This window comes from Scomber japonicus, chromosome 8, assembly GCF_027409825.1.
Source record: "Scomber japonicus isolate fScoJap1 chromosome 8, fScoJap1.pri, whole genome shotgun sequence".
NCBI classification, from domain to species: Eukaryota; Metazoa; Chordata; class Actinopteri; order Scombriformes; family Scombridae; genus Scomber; species Scomber japonicus.
The window spans coordinates 31,511,308-31,530,231 of NC_070585.1; positions in this window are offsets into that span (position 1 = coordinate 31,511,308).

Genomic DNA, 18,924 nt, shown 5'->3' on the forward strand with positions numbered 1-18,924 from the left:
GGGAGGATGCCAAATATCAGTGTGACAGATGATAAGGAGCTCAATAAGACAAACAGACAGACTTATGAATGCTAAATGCCACAGAAAATCATTTCCGACTGCTTCCAGGAGAATATAGTGAGAGAATTTAACTATATGATGTAAGTTATAGTCAAAGAGTAAGGGGTTAAAAAAGAGGGGCTCGACTTATAATCAGTGTTACTTTATATTTAACCCTCCTGTTGTCAAGGAAGGAAGGAAAGGAAGGAAGGAAGGAAGGATGGAAGGAAGGGAAGAAGGAAGCTGGAAGGATGGAAGGAAGGAAGGAAGGGAGGAAGGGAGGGAGGAAGGAAGGAAGGAAGGAAGGAAGGAAGGACAGTAGCAGGGAGGAGGGAAGGAAGGAAGGAAGGAACCGGCCCGCTGAGGGGAGCAATCCGGCCCACTTTTCTTCCTGTGTCCTTTTCCTTCCTTCCTTCCTTCTGTCTGTCTGTCCTTCCTTCATTTCTTCCTTCCTCCCTTCCTTCCTTCTGTCCTTCCTTCATTTCTTCCTTCTTTCCTTCGTTCGTTCCTTCCTTCCTTCTTTCTATCTGTCCTTCCTTCATTTCTTCCTTCCTCCCTTCCTTCCTTCTGTCCTTCCTTCCTTCCTTACATCTGTCTTTCATACTTTCCTTTTTACTTTCTTTGTTCCTTCCTTCTTCCTTATGTCCTTCCTTCCTTCTTTTCTTCCTTCCTCCCTTCATTCCTTCCTTCAGTCCTTCCTTCCTTCTGTCTGTCCTTCCTTCCTCCCTTCCTTCCTTTAGTCCTTCCTTCTGTCTGTCCTTCCTTCATTTCTTCCTCCCTTCCTGCTGCTTTAGAGGCTTTTTTTCTACTCTCACTCTTTTAGTGTTTGAATATTTTAGCCTGTTGTTCGCTGAGTGGTTTCACCTTGAAAAACACTTTGAGGGATGAATGAAGTTATTTTGTATTGAGTTGAAAAGTTTGACAATAGTTAAAATGGAATATAAAAAAAGAAAAAAGGAAAAAAGAAAAAAATAGCAGCATGTGTTTCCTTATGAATTCTTTCCTTTCTCGTATTGATTGGCAGGTTGTGTTTTTTCCCTTTTTTCTTCACTCCTAAGTGCTCGCTGTGTTCTCGGAGAAAAGCTACTACACAAGAGTTTCATTATTACTGTATAAGTACAAAACGTCCAGGCGAGATGTATTGAGCTGAAATTGTCTGCTGCTTTTTGTTTTCTTCCCTCTTGAATTCTCACATGAAGCCGTTTCAAAAGGACAGAAGGACACAAAATAAAACGGTTAACCCTCCTGTTGTCCTCGAGTTAAGGAAAGAAGGGAGGGAGGAAGAAGGAAGGAAAGGAGGGAGGAAAGAAGGAGGAAAGGAAGGAAGGGAGGAAGGTATGGGAGAGGAAAGAGAGAGAAGGAGGGAGAAAGGAAAGGAGGAAGGAAGAAGGAAGGAAAGGAAAGAGGAAGGAAGGAGGGAAGAGAGGAAGAAGGAAGGAAAGAGGGAAGGAAGGGAGGAAGGGAAAGGAAAGAAAGGAAGGGAGGAGGGAGGGAGGGAGAAAGGAAAAGAGGAAGGGAGGAAGGAAGGAAAGAAGGACAGAGGAAAAAAGGAAGGTATGGGAGAGGAAAGAGAGAGAAGGAGGGAGGAAGGAAAGAGAGAAGGACAGAGGAAGGAAGGAAGGAAGGAAGGAAGGAAGGGAGGGAGGAAGGAAGGAAGGGAGGAAGGAAGGAAGGAAGGAAGGAAGGAGGGAGGGAGGAAGGGAGGAAGGGAGGAAGGGAGAAAGGAAAGACAGAAGGGAGGAAAGCGGAAGGAAAGAATGAAAGAGAGAAGGAGGGAGGGAGGAAGGAAGGAAAAGAAGGAAGGAAGGAAAGAAGGACAGAGGAAAAAAGGAAAGAAGGAAGGAAGGAAGGAAGAAGGAAGGAAAGAAGGAACAGTCAAAACAGAGGGGGTCAATATGACCCGGGAGGACGACAGGAAGGTTAAATTTGTGAATCAGGACATTTTTATTACAGCAGTTATTTCACATTCAAACATTACAACGCTACCACAGTCAGGATAACATGTGAGTGGTGTGATGTGTTGACCTTTGACCCTCCCCCTCTCTATCTCTCTCTCTCTCTCTCTCTCTTTGTGTTTTCACTCGTACAGCATCCCTCCCTTCGTCCTCCCACTCATCATCACTCTTCCCTCCATCATCAAACCCAACGAAACAGCCGGTTATCATGTCAGCTGGACTCTGAACAGAAAAAAGGAAGGAAGGAAGGAAGGAAGGAAGGAAGGGAGGAAGGAAGGGAGGGACGGAGGGAGGGGGGGAAGAAAGGGAGGAAGGAAAGGAGAAAGGAAGGAAGGAAGGAAGGAAGGAAGGAGGGAAGGGAGGAAGAAGGAAGGAAAGGAGAAAGGGGAAAGGGAGGGAGGAAGGAAGGAAGGAAGGAAAGGAGGGAGGAAGGAAGAAAGGAGTCAAGGAGAGGGGGAGGAAGGACGTAAGGAGAGTAGGAAGGAAGGAAGGAAATGAGTAGGGGGAAGGCAGTAAAGGAGGAAGGAAAGGAATAAGGAAGGAAGGAAGGAAGGAAGGAAAGAAGGAAAGAAGGAAGGAAGGAATGAAAGAAGGGAGTAAGAAAATGAGGAAGGAAGGAAGGAAGGAAGGAAGGAAGGAAGGAAGGAAGGAAGGAAGGGAGGGATGAAGGAAGGGAGTAGGGAGGGAGGCAGGAAGGAGTATGGAGGAAGGGAGTAAGGACGTAAAGAGAGAAGGAAGGGATGAAGGAAGGAAGGAAGGAAGGAAAGGAATAGGGAGGGAGGCAGGAAAGGAGGAAGGAAAGGAGGAAGGAAAGGAGGCAGGAAAGAAGGGAGTAAGGAAGAAATACTGTAATAAAATAAGAACATTAATAATAATAAATCGACTCTGTGCCAAATCTGCTCCTCTGGTAATATTATAATATGAATATTTTAAAACGTTGAGGCAAAAATATTACTACAATAAATATAATCTTATTTAAATCCTACAGTAAATTACAATTTCCATCTGACGATCGATACCCACCGGAGAAAATTATCAGCCATTAAACTTCATTATTGACCCGAGGATCGAAGCGAGTCGAAGAATAATCTCAATAATCTCAACTCAAGGTTTCACTTATTAGTTTTGAGACGCAGTAAAAAGCTCATAAGGGACATTTTGAATTAATCCCATCAATCGTTATTTTTCATCAGGTCTGTGTTGAGCTTCTGGTGCTCAAATGATTATTAAAAAAATGACTAGAAGGAAAATAAAACATTGTGGTGATACATTTATTGTCCTAACTAATGTTAAAAGAACCATACAGTATATTTCTATATCTTCTAATAATATTATTTACTATTATATATCTATCATGAAAAGCAGAGGAGGAGCTTTTAACTGAAAACTGGTGTAATATGACTTTATTGAATTGATTTAAATAGTCAAAACTCCAAAATCCAGAGCTTCGACTTGCCCTGAATGCATCATCTGTAATGTTTTTCGGGGTTTTTTTTCTATTTAGTCGACTAGCTGACATCAGCTCGATGTGTATGCTTGTCAACAGTGATCTGATCCTTCGTTGCTAGGGTGGTTGCTAAGGCTTTTTACATGTTTTATTTGCAGTGTCCACTCCAGCTTTAATTTAAAGGGGCATTATTATGCTCTGTTATTTTATATATTGCTATGATGTTGGATATTGATGTTGTAAATGATCAATGCTCCAAAATCCCGGGCTTCAACTGGCCCTGAATGCATCATTTGTAATGTTTTCTGTGTTTTTTTTCTACCTAGCCAACTAGCTCATGCTAGCTCGATGTGCATGCTTGTCAACAGCGGTCTGATCCTTCGTTGCTAGGGTGGTTGCTAAGGCTTTTACATGTTTTATTTGCAGTCTCCACGCTTATATTTCAGCACCAACGTGTACAGATGTATTTGAGAAGTTGAACATTTGGCGTAAACAAAGGAGACAAAGTGAAATCCTGCTACTAAAGTTTGTTTCATGGTTTAAAGAGACAGGAGCTAAAACGGCTTGTTTACAGACAGAGGCTGAACTGAGGAACTGCATAAAGGACCAGTAGAAGATGAATAAGGAGATTTTTAACTGGAAATCATGCAAAGATATTCCAGTCTTTTAATATATAGTCTTAAATTTGACACACAAACAAATGCCTGTGTAGCTGACATTAGCATGCAAACCTTAGTGCAAAAGCAGGTGAAGGTTTTTCCTTTTTTTTTTAAACACATTGCATGTAACGTCTGATAATAATCATAATCACGATTATTTGGGTCAAAATTGAAATCACGATAATTAAAACATGCTGCATTTATTGGACATTTCTTAATTAATTTTCCCTCCCAGCAGCAGCCTTTTATCTGCCGCTTAACGCAACACACAGCAGAAAATGTGCAGAGATATTAGAGCTGAGCTGGTTACCATGGCGATAGTTGACACATCACTTACTGGTTTTTAATAATTAGTCAGTAAACTCAGCATCGTCTGACACGGGCTGGAAACTCTGCACTTTTATTTACAGTTACAGAGCTGCGGCGGCTTCCTGTCTAAGCTTTTCAAAATAAAACCTTTTTTATTGAGCGCTATGTCATTATGATTAAAAATCGTTTCCCCTCAATTTTATTGTCTTTGAGATCGTTTGGCCCCTAAATCGTAATCACGATCAAATTTCGATTAATTGAGCAGCCTTATAATACACCTTCAAAAACACAGCATGAGATATAGATCAATATGTTATATAAAGTTAATATTGATTTAAGTTTGTTAGTTATTAAGTTTCCCATGAGGACGTTCATCAGTGACACAGATCTTTATTTCAGTTTGCAGTCAGAACTTGTTTCAGCCTTCAAAATGAAACAGATTAGTTTCACATTTACATTATATATATAAATTATATTTTTACTCATCTATTAAAGTGTTGGCTAACTGTGGCTGAAAATGTTCAAATGTTAAATAATAATAATAAAATTCACTCTCATTCAACTGAGCCTGCAGACTCAGCAGTAAATGAATTATTGATAAAGACTATCAATAATGTACAGTATGTTCAATAGGAACCAGGATTTTATTCCTGAGGCCACACACACACACACACACACACACACACACACACACACACACACACACACACACTTTACTACATCATGTTCATAAGAGTATTAAACTTTGCATATTACTGTTAAACTGTCATTCATTCATATTTACAGGGAGAACTATTGTGTTGTATCTGTTGTCATGGCGACGACAACAGTATCAGCTGATCTGACCGACTGTATATAAATGTCACCAACTAACAGAAGACCCCCCCCCCCCCCCCCCCCAGAAATCCTGCTTGTACAGTTTTAACCCCCCTGTTGTCCTCAGGTCAAGGAAGGACAGACGGAAAGACAGGAGGAAGGAAGGAATGAAATAATGAGGAAAAGAGGAAGGAAGGAAGAAAGGAAGGAAGGGAGTAAGGACGAAAAGAGGAAGGAAAGAAGGAAGGAAAGAACTCCTTCCTTCCTTCCTTCCTTACTCCTTTCCTCCCTCGCTCCTTACTCCTTTCCTTCCTTCCTTCCTTACTCCTTTCCTCCCTCTCTCCTTACTCCTTTCCTTCCTTCCTTCCTTACTCCTTTCCTCCCTCTCTCCTTACTCCTTTCCTTCCTTCCTTACTCCTTTCCTTCCTTCCTTACTCCTTTCCACCCTGTCTCCTTACTCCTTTCCTCCCTATCTCCTTACTCCTTTCCTTCCTTCCTTCCTTACTCCTTTCCTCCCTCTCTCCTTACTCCTTTCCTTCCTTACTCCTTTCCTTCCTTCCTTACTCCTTTCCACCCTCTCTCCTTACTCCTTTCCTCCCTCTCTCCTTACTCCTTTCCACCCTCTCGCCTTACTCCTTTCCTCCCTCTCTCCTTACTCCTTTCCTCCATCTCTCCTTACTCCTTTCCCTCCTTCCTTCCTTCCTTACTCCTTTCTACCCTCTCTCCTTACTCCTTTCCTCCCTCTCTCTTTACTCCTTTCCTTCCTACCTTCCTTACTCCTTTCCTCCCTCTCTCCTTACTCCTTTCCTTCCTTCCTTCCTTACTCCTTTCCTCCCTCTGTCCTTACTCCTTTCCTTCCTTCCTTCCTTACTCCTTTCCTTCCTTCCTTACTCCTTTCCACCCTCTCTCCTTACTCCTTTCCTCCCTCTCTCCTTACTCCTTTCCTTCCTTACTTACTTACTCCTTTCCTCCCTCTCTCCTTACTCCTTTCCTCCCTCTCTCCTTACTCCTTTCCTCCCTCTCTCCTTACTCCTTTCCCTCCTTCCTTCCTTCCTTACTCCTTTCTACCCTCTCTCCTTACTCCTTTCCTCCCTCTCTCTTTACTCCTTTCCTTCCTACCTTCCTTCCTTACTTACTCCTTTCCACCCTCTCGCCCTACTCCTTTCCTTCCTTACTCCTTTCACCCCTCTCTCCTTACTCCCTTCCTCCCTCTCTCCTTTTTCCTTTCCTCCCTCTCTCCTTACTCCTTCCTTCCTACTCCTTTCCTTCCTTCCTTCCTTCCTACCTACTCCTTTCCTTCCTTCCTTCCTTCCTTCCTTTCTACTCCTTTCCTTCCTACTCCTTTCCTTCCTTCCTTCCTAAGCAATGCCTTATTGTTGTAATTTATATTTGTATTACAGTGACATAATAATGTTTTTTAACCCACATTTGTTCAGTTAACTGATAGTAAAATGTTTCTTGAGATCAGTCTTTATGAAGCTGAAGGGTTTCCTGGTGTTTAATAAATGATGTGTTCTAGTTTGTCCAGCTTTTCATGAAAATAAACTAATTATTTCACAAGTAAGCGTAACCTCATGTGTGATTGATTTTTACTTAGAAAATAAATTGCAACTCTAATCACAGATTTCATAGGGAAACAAATATTATTGCACCAATATCAAAATACTGTTCTCATCAACAATATTATATATATGGACTAAATATCTTACAAGTGCTGCATGCATGTCTAACAGTCTGAAGTCTATTTAATACTATGAATATGAAGTGAGATGGGAAACCTCGGCTGTTTCTTTTTGAAATCATGAAATCTCAAAAGGCACTTTATGGTGATTTTGAGCCACCTGCTCTTGTGATATGAAAAGTGAATCTCAGCAACAGGCTTCATATTTTCATTGTTTTCATTTCCACCTTTCTATATCGCAGCCATATTAGGACCATAGACTGTATAAAAGAAATGGACGTAACATCTGTGATGTCACCCATTGGTTTGTGGACTGCTGCTCGGAAGCCAATAGTGTCAAATCTAGGCAGCGCCATCATGAAAATTTCAGGTGCATGCTGGGAAAAATAAAAACACAGATTCTACTTATATGGGCATGAGGCGGAGCGGGGAGGTTGCTATGGTTGCAAGGGCTGGATCTCGAGGACATTGGTCAATCAACCTGTCAATCAGGACGTAGCCACGCCCTAATGCATACCCTGCTTTATCGTCACATATAAAATCAGGGAGGCCAAAATGTCCCAAATGAACATCATACTGCATTGAAGAAGGCTTTAAACTAGCGATTGAGACCATAAACACATTTTGAAAACGTTTACTGAGGTTAGAAATCAAGTGAGAAGTTGGTGAATTCTCCATTGACTTGTATAGAGACGGTCGCCCCCTGGTGGCCTTTTGATAGAATGCAGTTCTAAGTTACTTCCGCGTTGGCCTCATTTCAGAGGACCAGAACTCCCCGCCTGATTAGGACACACTTATCATCTATAAAGTTAAAGGATCCCATGAGTCATTTCTATACAGCAGACTTGAGCTACATCTACATATCAAAAGCTGAGTGTGCACGACTATTAAGATATTGAATGTTTTGACAGGTTGAGGGAATCTTGGATGAATAAGCTGTTGTATGTGATCACAGACAAACCTCCAACACAGCTGTGGACTGTCATGTAATTATGCATTGTAATTAAGCTCTGTGTCAGTGTGTGATTGATATATCTTTAAGTCCTTGTGACTGAAACATCAATATTATCTGATGAATCAATGCAGAGGTGATACGACGACTTCCTGCTTTCTACTCAGCATATCAAACATGGAGGAAACCAAATGGTGGTCTCAGTTTTTTTGTTTTTTTTTGCAGTGGGGGGTTGTTGAGAGTGTTTCGTGTGTTGATGTGAATGTGTATGTGGAGAACCAGGTTTGCAGAAGCCCGAGGCTATTAAAGACTGATGATCCCGTAGGTTTTGAATAAGGCAACACAGAACGATGACTCCTGTCAGGAGGACCGCGGGGAGAAAGAGACAACAAGGCACCGCTGGAGGGAACGGAAACTCTTAAAACAATAAAAAAAAAAAAGCTGGAGGAGACGTCTTCCTTTCATCAAAAAATTTAAAAAAAAAAAAGAGATTTCTGGTCTAAAAAGGAATCAACAAGAGGTTGAAGTCGAGAGGGACGCTCGGATGAGATGGGGATGGAGATGGAGCTGCAGCAGCGGCGGTGGCGGCGGCGGTTTGTTGTTCTGACAACAGCGTGACGATAAAGACAACAGACACTCGCTGACATCCAGCTATGAATTCGCATTAAGTCACGTAGGCGTCTAATGTTCGTTTCACTATGAAATATTCACAGAGGGTGGCGGAGAGTCTGAGAGAGGGAAGAGGGAAGAAGGAAGAGAGAAGATTTGTATTTTGATAACCTTTCCTTCAGTGTCTGTGTGTAAAGTGAAAGACGTCATTTCCAGAGATTTCAGGCTGTTAGCGGTTAGCTCAAAGCTATTTTAGGTTTTCCTCTTGTGTGTGCGTCTTTAGTACAAAGATTGAAAAGAGGGGAAAGTGCTTGACTACAGGGAGCTCTTCTCTCTTTCCAACAAACTCCAAAACGCTCTAATTTACATGTTGCATCTTGTGTTTTTTGAATAAGTTCAGAACAGAGAAATCTCTAAAGAAGATACTCTTGTTGTCGTTGTTGTGCAGCAGTAAAACTTGGAGCGTCTCTATGTTTAGCCTAAAAAGGAAAGGAAGGGAGGAAGGAAGGAAGAAGGAAGGAAGGAAGGAAGGAAGAAGGAAGGAGGGAAGGAAGGAAGGAAGGAAGAAGGAGGGAGGGAGGGAAGGAGAGAGGAAAGAAGGAAGGGAGGGAGGAAGAAGGAAGGAAGGGAGGAAGGAAGGAAGGAAGGAAGGAAGGAAGAAGGAGGGAGGGAGGGAAGGAGAGAGGAAAGAAGGAAGGGAGGGAGGAAGAAGGAAGGAAGGGAGGAAGGAAGGAAGGAAGGAAGGAAGGAAGGAAGGAAGGAAGGAAGGAAGGAAGAAGGAAGGAAGGAGGGAGGCATGAAAAGAGGAAGTTATAATACCAATTTTAATTCATTACTACTCAATACCAATATTACTGTTGTGCTGTAAATAATGTCACAATTATTATCTTATTTTATATACTATATACTATTATTCTTATTGTTTTTCATATTATTTATTATTATTATTTATTCTTATTGATGCTCTTCTATTTTTATTGTTCACTTGCTGCTGTAATACTGCACATTTCCCCATTGTGGGACTAATAAAGGAATATTTTACACATAAAAACACATAAAAATGACAAATAAATGAATCTGAATCTCTCTCTCTGCCTTCACTTGTTTCCTGTTGGTGTCTCTGCCACTAAATGTCAGTAAAGGCAAAAAAAAAGCCCATGAAATGAAAATAAAAGTTTCTCTAAGCTTCAAGTTACACTACAAATGTTGATAATCCGTCACATTATATCTGTATTTTATGTTTTATGTCTTATTCTGAAAGGTTTTCTCATTGCGTGTGTGTGTTGTAATTGTTACTTCCTGTTTTCCCGCCTTAGTTGATTACCTCATGTGTTTCACCTGTGTGTTGTTTCACCCACCTGTTTCCTGTTAGTAATCAGCTCTCGTGTGCAGGTTTTGGTTTTCAGTTCAGTCCTCAGTGTTGGTTTCTATCGGCTAACTTCAAACTTCTCCAGAAATGCAGAGTATGCATCAAGAGCTGACTACTCACACTCACATTACCCAAGATGCAACACAACTTCTGAAAAAAAACAACAAAAATACAAATGTCAAGTTGGCTACAGCGAGGGTATGTTCACTTCCTGTTATAAAATAAAAGCACCAATTCTATCGTTATGGTTTTATTAATAATAAAAGGTAACGGGTGTTTTATTTTGTGAAAATGACAGGAAGTGCGTTACTCGCTACGGCTAACTTGACCGGAAGTGCGTTACTCGCGACGGCTAACTTTACCGGAAGTGCGTTACTCGCTACGGCTAACTTGACCAGAAGTGCGTTACTCGCTAACGGCTAACTTGACCGGAAGTGCGTTACTCGCTACGGCTAACTTGACCGGAAGTGCGTTACTCGCTACGGCTAACTTGAGCGGCTCTGAATTCTCAGGAACAAAACTTTAAACAGGTGTTATTTGGACAAATTAGCGTCACATTGTGGATCTAAAGGGCTACTTTACTTTCTTCCTAAAAAGGTTAGAAATGTGGATAAAGTGGTTTATTTACAGAGTTAGAGCTAAAATGAAATCAGCTTCAGCCTGATGATTTCAGCTCGGGTAGGAACCAAATGCATTGTGGGTAATCGTGTAGTTTACTACAGTGTAAACGGTCTGCTTCCTATCTGGTCCTTTAGTGTGTAGTATAGAAGTATGTAGTATGTAGTATAGAAGTATGTAGTATGTAGTATAGAAGTATGTAGTATGTAGTATAGACGTATCTAGTATGTAGTATAGTTTCTAACACAGCTATAGTTAACGTCTCGCCTTCAGTTTGCTTGCAGCTGTTCATCTTTTCCTACTAATGTTTCAATCAGCTGAATTCCCGATAGGCAAACATGCACAGTCCGTTTTTAAACCACCATCATCACTTCCTCTCCTCTCCTCTCCTCTCCTACCTTGTCTAATAGAGCTTCATTTTTCTTCCTGCTAACTATAATTGTGTCTTCTCTGCAGGTCGTTCCGGTTCTCTGCTCGGCGCCATTACACAACATCCTCCCACCGATGAGATCACGTAACACTCCTCCTCCTCCTCCTCCTCCTCCTACTCCCTCTGTTTGTCCATCAGAAGCTCCAGTCGGCTGCTTCCTCGCTGTGAACCCGCCCCGGCCCACGCCAACCACGAGGTCACATGCACGGACCGCTAAGGGTGCAGAGCGCTACCCTGATCCGCTCCGATTGGTGGAGAGACGGCTCGGGTCGGTCCCACAGAGAGGCAGACCCACGCGAAGGGGTCACATGATCTTCTGTAATGTGACTTGAACTAATAAAAAATACATCTAATTAGTGTTTTTCAGGAGACGATGTTCTCCTGATGCTGAACTTTGACTTCCTGCCTTCAGGAGGAAAAAAAAGTTTTAGTTTTCATAACATGAACTGATTTAATTACACTCTGAAGAGACTTTGCAATTATACTTTTTTTTTTTTTTTTTTTATTTAGGAGAAAGGCTCGGATAGCAGACACTTATTAAAACCTGTTTGGGCTTGCTTTTAACACTCTTCACAATGTGCTTCTCATTCACAGACACCCACACTGATGGCTGTGAGATCAGCTGTGAGCGAGCTGACATGAAAGGTGCTGGTCTAGTCATGTGGACGCGATGATTGAACAGTCAACCCTGTGATTAGTAGGTGACCCACTCTACCTCCTGAGCTGCTTTTCACTTATGTTACAACAAGTTTTCTGTTTACCTCAATCATCTATTTTATGCTAATGTAGAAAAATAAAAGAAAATAACAGAATCACATAACAGAAGAAGAGGCAAAATAGTGTTTTTTCTTTGTTTTTTTGTGAAATCATAATTACATTTTTGAGCTTTAACAACTTATTACAATTTAAAATATGAAGCAAAGTGTGGCTGGAGAAGTTAGAAAGTTGGTTTTCTCCCAATTGAAGAATAAAAAAACTAATGTAAGAACTAGGACTGTCAGCGTTAACGCGTTAATCGCGATTAGATTAATGCAATCCATAACGCGTTAATTTGTTTAATCGCATTTTAATGTTGCAAGCCTTTTTGTCCCTTCTACTCCCCCGTAGACGGCTCCTCTAGCTGTAGCGCTATGCTTTGAAGTGGCCTCCTGCAGTAAACCTACCGCGCTGATGGAAAGTAAGAGAGCTACTGGACTTTTGAACGGCTTGTTTAACTTTAAAACACTTCCTCCACGCTTAACACCCAGGTGCAGCCAAGCGAGCCTCAGCTCCACCAAAGGACCATTTTGGAGTGTGGGAGTCGCAGCAGAGCCGTGATTGATTCCCAGTTAAGACACTCTGGTAAGAAATGCTTTACATTATGGGCTTAAAACTGCCTTCAAATGGAAAATAACAGGATTTTAAACATGCAATTCAAAACGCCATTAACCGCGATTAACTATGGAAATTCTGTGATTAATCTCTAATGTAAGAACATAAATTGGTTAAATACATTAAAATAATAAAAAAAGCAATATTTGTGCCACAAAGTAAACAGCAATGCTGCATCAAGCATGCATTAAATGTACATTATATATTTGCAAGGTAACATAGATTGCATATATTTTAACAAAAAATGAAGGTGAAGCTATTTGTACATATGAATATTCCGATGTATTCAATCTAAAATAATAGAAGGTTTAATAAATAGATTTTTTATTACATTGAGAGTTTAAAATAATAATAATAATCAAAGAAGCAGAAACTTCATAAAGAAAACCAGAAGCAGAGAAACTCATAGAGAGATTAACCAAATGAACAAGAGAGACGGAGAGAGAACGAGAGAGACGGAGAGAGAAATAAGCGAGAGAGTAAGAGAGATAAAGAAATAGCAACAGAGAGAAACACAGAGAGAGCTAATGAAGTTTAATCAGAGCTGGCAGTTCCTAACAAGATGTTTTCCTGTCCTCATTATGTCAAAGCGACTCGCTCTGTTTGGACCAAAGCTAATCTGACCTCAGAGAGAGAGAGAGAGCCCAACTTCCTGGTCCCGCCCCCTCTCCAACTCTGATTGACAGCTGGATCGCCTCAGAAAATACCTTCATATCAGTAAGACACACACACACAGAGAGATACACACACACACACACACACACACACAGCAGACACACACACACACAGCAGACACACACACACACACACACACACACACAGCAGACACACACACACACAGCAGACACACACACACAAACACAGCAGACACACACATCACAACACTGTCACAGCAGTAAAAGCACTCCCTTCCTCCCTCCCTCCTTCCTTCTTCCTCTCTTCCTTCTTTCCTCCCTCCCTCCTTTTCTTCCTCCCTCCCTCCCTCCTTTCCTCCCTTTCTTCCTTCTTCCTCCCTTCCTCCCTCCCTCCCTTCCTTCCTCCCTCCTTTCCTTCCTTCTTCCTCTCTTCCTTCCTTCTCCCTCCCTCCCTTTCTTTATTCCTTCCTTCCTTCCTCCCTCCGTTCCCTCCTCCCTCCTTTCCTTCCTTCTTCCTCCCTTTCATCCTTCCTTCCTTCCTTCTTCCTCCCTTCCTTCCTTGACCTGAGGACAACAGGAGGGTTAAATGCAAAGCGTCTTGCTCTGTTTGGACGAAAGCTAATCTGACCTCAGAGAGAGAGCCCAACTTCCTGGTCCCGCCCCCTCTCCAACTCTGATTGACAGCTGGATCGCCTCAGAAAACACCTTAACATCAGTAACACACACACACACACACACACACACACACACACACACACACACACACACACACAGCAGACACATGCATAAAAGTGTGTATGTGCAGAAAACACTGTCACAGCAGTAAAAGTACAAATATAGAAAATAAAGAATGACGGCTGAGTTTCATTTAGTTCCTTGCATTACACATTCATACATACTGGCTCATAATTTATTGTGACACTTCAATATACATTAAAAAAGCACATTTCCAGCTCTGTATTTATATTCTGTGGCTCCACTGGAATATCTTTGCATGAATTCCAGTTATTTTCCCCTTGTCAAAATGGCAGAGAAAATTATAGGAAGACCCTTAAAAAACACTAGAAAACCTACACAGCACTGCAGTATGATGATGATGACACCCACAACCCTTCATTATGAGTTCAAGCTATAGGACGGCGCTATAGAGTACATATACTCTTTTATTCCAAATGTAATTTCCATGGTCAACAAATTATGGGAAGCTAAGGAAAGCTAGAGCTAGATGAAAGGGAAGTGTAGCTAAGAGCACTATAAATGGGCTGGAATTGGTGCTTTCTGCCTTATACCTGATATGCATGCATGTCTATGTGTAATGGTATGAATGTGTTTATTTTATGTTATGTGAGACCAAAGACAATTTTCATGCAGGACATGACAATAAAGTATTTCTATTCAAAACTCCTTATCTATCTTATACTCATGTCCTCTGAAATGAGGCCAACCAGGAAGTAACTTAGAACTGCATTCTATCAAAAGGCCACCAGGGGGCGACCGTCTCTATACAAGTCAATGGAGAATTCACCAACTTCTCACTTGATTTCTAACCTCAGTAAACGTTTTCAAAATGTGTTTATGGTCTCAATCGCTAGTTTAAAGCCTTCTTCAATGCAGTATGATGTTCATTTGGGACATTTTGGCCTCCCTGATTTTATATGTGACGATAAAGCAGGGTATGCATTAGGGCGTGGCTACGTCCTGATTGACAGGTTGATTGACCAATGTCCTCGAGATCCAGCCCTCGCAACCATAGCAACCTCCCCGCTCCGCCCATGACTCCGCCTCATGCCCATATCAGTCGAATCCGTGTTTTTATATCTCCCAGCATGCACCTGAAATTTTCAAGATGGCGCTGCCTAGATCCGAAACTATTGGCTTCCGAGCAGCAGTCCACAAACCAATGGGTGACGTCACGGATGTCACGTCCATTTCTTCTATACAGTCTTTAGTTGAAACCAGCTCATTTTGTTCAGTGTTGCTTGAAAATGTACTTAAACTATTGCGCAATAATCCAAATAATTGACTATAAAACTTCTGTTGATTATACAAACACATGCAAAACAAGCCGTTATCATACTAGCACGCTAAATGTTTCACTGTGTCACATTAGCATTTAGCTCAAAGCGCTGCTGCTGTGTCACCGACCCAACAGTGTCGCTGGTAATTAATTGGTAAAGAGGCAGAAGTTATAATAAATGGACATTTCATTCAGTATATAGCAGAATAAAAAAAAATAAATAAAAAGTAGAGGAGCACTGCTGATGTAAATGCTTCAGGCTGTCATCAGAGGACTATAACCAAGAGAATAATCACATGAAGAGTAAATGATCCGCATTAAAGTGACAAAACATAAAACACTGTTCAGCTGTTAGTTGTTTCATGCTTGGCGTCAGTGTGTGTGTGTATTTGCTTATTTTTTGACAGTTATTTCTATATTTAAGAACAAGTGCAAAAGGTGTCGTTTAATTTATTTTGCAGGATGTGCTGCAGTAGTTTCAGAAACACACAAATGAATTTTTTTTTTTTTTTTAAAGGTTGTAATAAGTGTCTCTCTCTCTCTTTCTTTCACACACACACACACATATATACACATAATAATAGGACAGGCCTGGAGCGCATTATTGTGCAGCAGTCAGTAATGTAGAGAGTATTTTTCTGTCTTTAATAGCAGGAAGGAGCCACAGAAGCAGAAGAAAAAAAAGAAGCTGAGAAAATAGCAATTAAATATTTTGGAGGAGGTGTTGTGACCTCGCTGGTTGCTTCTTCCTGCAGTGTTTCATCACTCAGGCAGCTCTCTGAGTCTGGAGCTGTTTTAATAAGACCACAACTTCCTCCTTATCATTAATAACACTTCTCAGTCTGAGGTTGCTAGATTTCTTTCTTTCTTTCTTTACCACAAATGCTTAAATGTCTCGATAAACCACCGATCACACCGAGCACAAATCTGATCCAGGAAGAACCAAACACTCACCTGGTTTAAGTTACACTCACTGTATCATCAGACAGTATGAGAGTTAAACTACATTTACAGTCTAAACACAGAAACCACACCCAAACCAAAAACCACACTGACAACATATTAATACTGAATTAAAACCCCAAAAATACATTGAAACCACATTTAAACTGCACTTATGCCCCAAAACTACATGCATATAGCAAATCTCGTTTTAATTACTCTTCCCAATAATTGATCATGCATATCATTTAAAGTCTGTGTAAAGTAAGAATAAATATGTGTTCTGAGTTTGACATACCACAGAAAAGTGTGTTGTTAACCACCCTGCCAAATTTGAATGATTAAAAAAATCACCAAATATATGAAATTAAGCTTCAAAGTTGTGTAAAAATCAGCCTCTTTCTCTGCTCCCAAACGCTGAAGCCCCGCCCCCTACCAAGTGTCACCTGTCAATCAAAGTCACCACCTCTACCCGAAACATGGGCAAACATTGAGAGCTTTCTGCTGCTAACTCAGCTGCTAGCTCAGCGGCTAACTCGGCGGCTAGCTCGGCGGCTAACTCAGCTGCTATCTCGGCGGCTAACTCAGCTGCTAGCTCAGCAGCTAACTCAGCTGCTAGCTCAGCGGCTAACTCGGCGGCTAGCTCGGCGGCTAACTCAGCTGCTATCTCGGCGGCTAACTCAGCTGCTAGCTCAGCAGCTAACTCAGCTGCTAGCTCAGCAGCTAACTCAGCTAACTGGCTAACTGTAGACTGTAGTAGTAGTAGTGTGTGCTGAATGTATTTATACCTCTACAGCAGCAGGGGCGGGTTTATGCTAATCACTAAATCCTGAACACAGAAATCTTGAAACACAGTTTGTGAAGCCTAGCTCCACAATTCAAATCTAAATGGCTGAAATGCTTTTTTTTACACCTTTTATAGAAATACATTTATGATCTATTTAATGTGTTTAGAAGAAAATGTCTGAATTCACTTTACACGGTCTTGGTCTTAAAAAGATAAAAACTGATGATGTCATGTATGCGTGGAGCAGAAATCTATAATATCTTGTTTCTTCAGTGATGGACAGCGCTCGTTTTCATTTATGATCCTCTCTGCTTGACTCCCACCACCACCACCACCACCACCGCCATCGCCATCGCCAAGGTGACGATGAAGAGCCGCCACAGCTCCTCCTCGCTATCTCACACACACACACACACACTCCCACACACACACACACACACAAATACACACAGAGACTACAGAGAAAGGAAATCACTGCGAGGCCTTGAAGCTTTTCTCTCGCCTCTCTCTCTGTCGCCTCGTCTCTTTATCAGATCTCTTATTGAAAAAAAAAAGGGCCAATCAGATGTCACCACTCAACACTTTTAACCTTCATGCTCGCATATCAACGAGCACATTCAGATGGAGATAAAGAAAGCGCTGGTGTGTGTGTATATGTGTGTGTGTGTGTGTGTGTGTATGTGGTGGTCTTTTCAACACATACTCCTCCAGGTTCTTTTTATTTCTCTCTTTCTTTCTTCCTCGGGTGGCGCTTTGCTTTCCTGTCTGACTTTAGAGAAGGAAGGGAGGAAGGAAAGTAGGAAGGAAGGAAGGAAGGAAGGAAAGAAGGAAAGGAGTAAGGAGGGAGGGAGCAAGGAAGGAAGGAAAGGAAAGGAGTAAGGAGGGAGGGAGGGAGGAAAAGAGGAAGGACGTAAGGAGAGAAGGAAGGGAGGAAGGAAAGTAGGAAGGAAGGAAGGAAGGAAAGGAGTAAGGAGGGAGGGAGGGAGGAAAAGAGGAAGGACGTAAGGAGAGAAGGAAGGGAGGAAGGAAAGTAGGAAGGAAGGAAGGAATGAAGGAAGGAAAGGAGTAAGGAGGGAGGGAGGGAGGAAAAGAGGAAGGACGTAAGGAGAGAAGGAAGGGAGGAAGGAAAGTAGGAAGGAAGGAAAGGAGTAAGGAGGGAGGGAGGGAGGAAAAGAGGAAGGACGTAAGGAGAGAAGGGAGGAACTTTTAACCTTCATGCTCGCATATCAACGAGCACATTCAGATGGAGATAAAGAAACCGCTGGTGTGTGTGTGTGTATGTATATGTGTGTGTGTGTGTGTGTGTGTGTGTGGTGGTCTTTTCAACACATCCTCCTCCAGGTTCTTTTTATTTCCTCTCTTTCTTTCTTCCTCTGGTGGCGGCTGATGAGTCGTCTGTCTGGCTGGTCATGGAGCAGCGCTTTGCTTTCCTGTCTGACTTTAATCAGCAGTGTTTGATGGGAGTTATTGTGCTTCCCGACCCCCTTGCCGTGACCTTTGACCTCGCTGTTTTTACCCTGTGTGATGTCGATAAAGACTCCCGCTGCCTTGTTGTTTCTCTCTCTTCTTTCTAATTGTGGTGTTGGGAGTTTTGTGGGCAGCAGCAGCAGCCCGCAGACACACCACAGGAAGCAGATTTGGAATATTCAGTGTGTTTTGTTTTTTTTTCCAGGCAGGAGAGCCAATGTGCGGCTGGATACACAAGGAAGGAAGGAAGGAGAGAAGAAAGGAAGGAAGGAAAGGAGTATGGAGGAAAGGAGGAAGGTAGTAAGGAGGAAAAAGGAAGGAAGTAAGCAGAGAAGGAAGGAAGGAAAGGAGTAAGGAGGAAGGGAGGGAGGAAAAAAGGGAAGGAAGGAAGGAAGGAGGAAGGGAGGGAGGAAAACAGGAAGGAAGGAAGGAGAGAAGGAAGGAAGGAAGGAAAGAAGGAAGGAGAGAAGAAAGGAAGGAAGGAAAGGAGTATGGAGGAAAGGAGGAAGGTAGTAAGGAGGAAAAAGGAAGGAAGGAAGCAGAGAAGGAAGGAAGGAAAGGAGTAAGGAGGAAGGGAGGGAGGAAAACAGGAAGGAAGGAAAGAGAAAAGGAAGGAAAGAAGGAAGGAAGGAAGGAAGGAGAGAAGAAAGGAAGGAAGGAAAGGAGTATGGAGGAAAAGAGGAAGGAAGTAAGGAGGAAAAAGGAAGGCAGTAAGCAGAGAAGGAAGGAAGGAAAGGAGTAAGGAGGAAGGGAGGGAGGAAAACAGGAAGGAAGGAAAGAGAAAAGGAAGGAAAGAAGGAAGGAAGGAAGGAAGGAGAGAA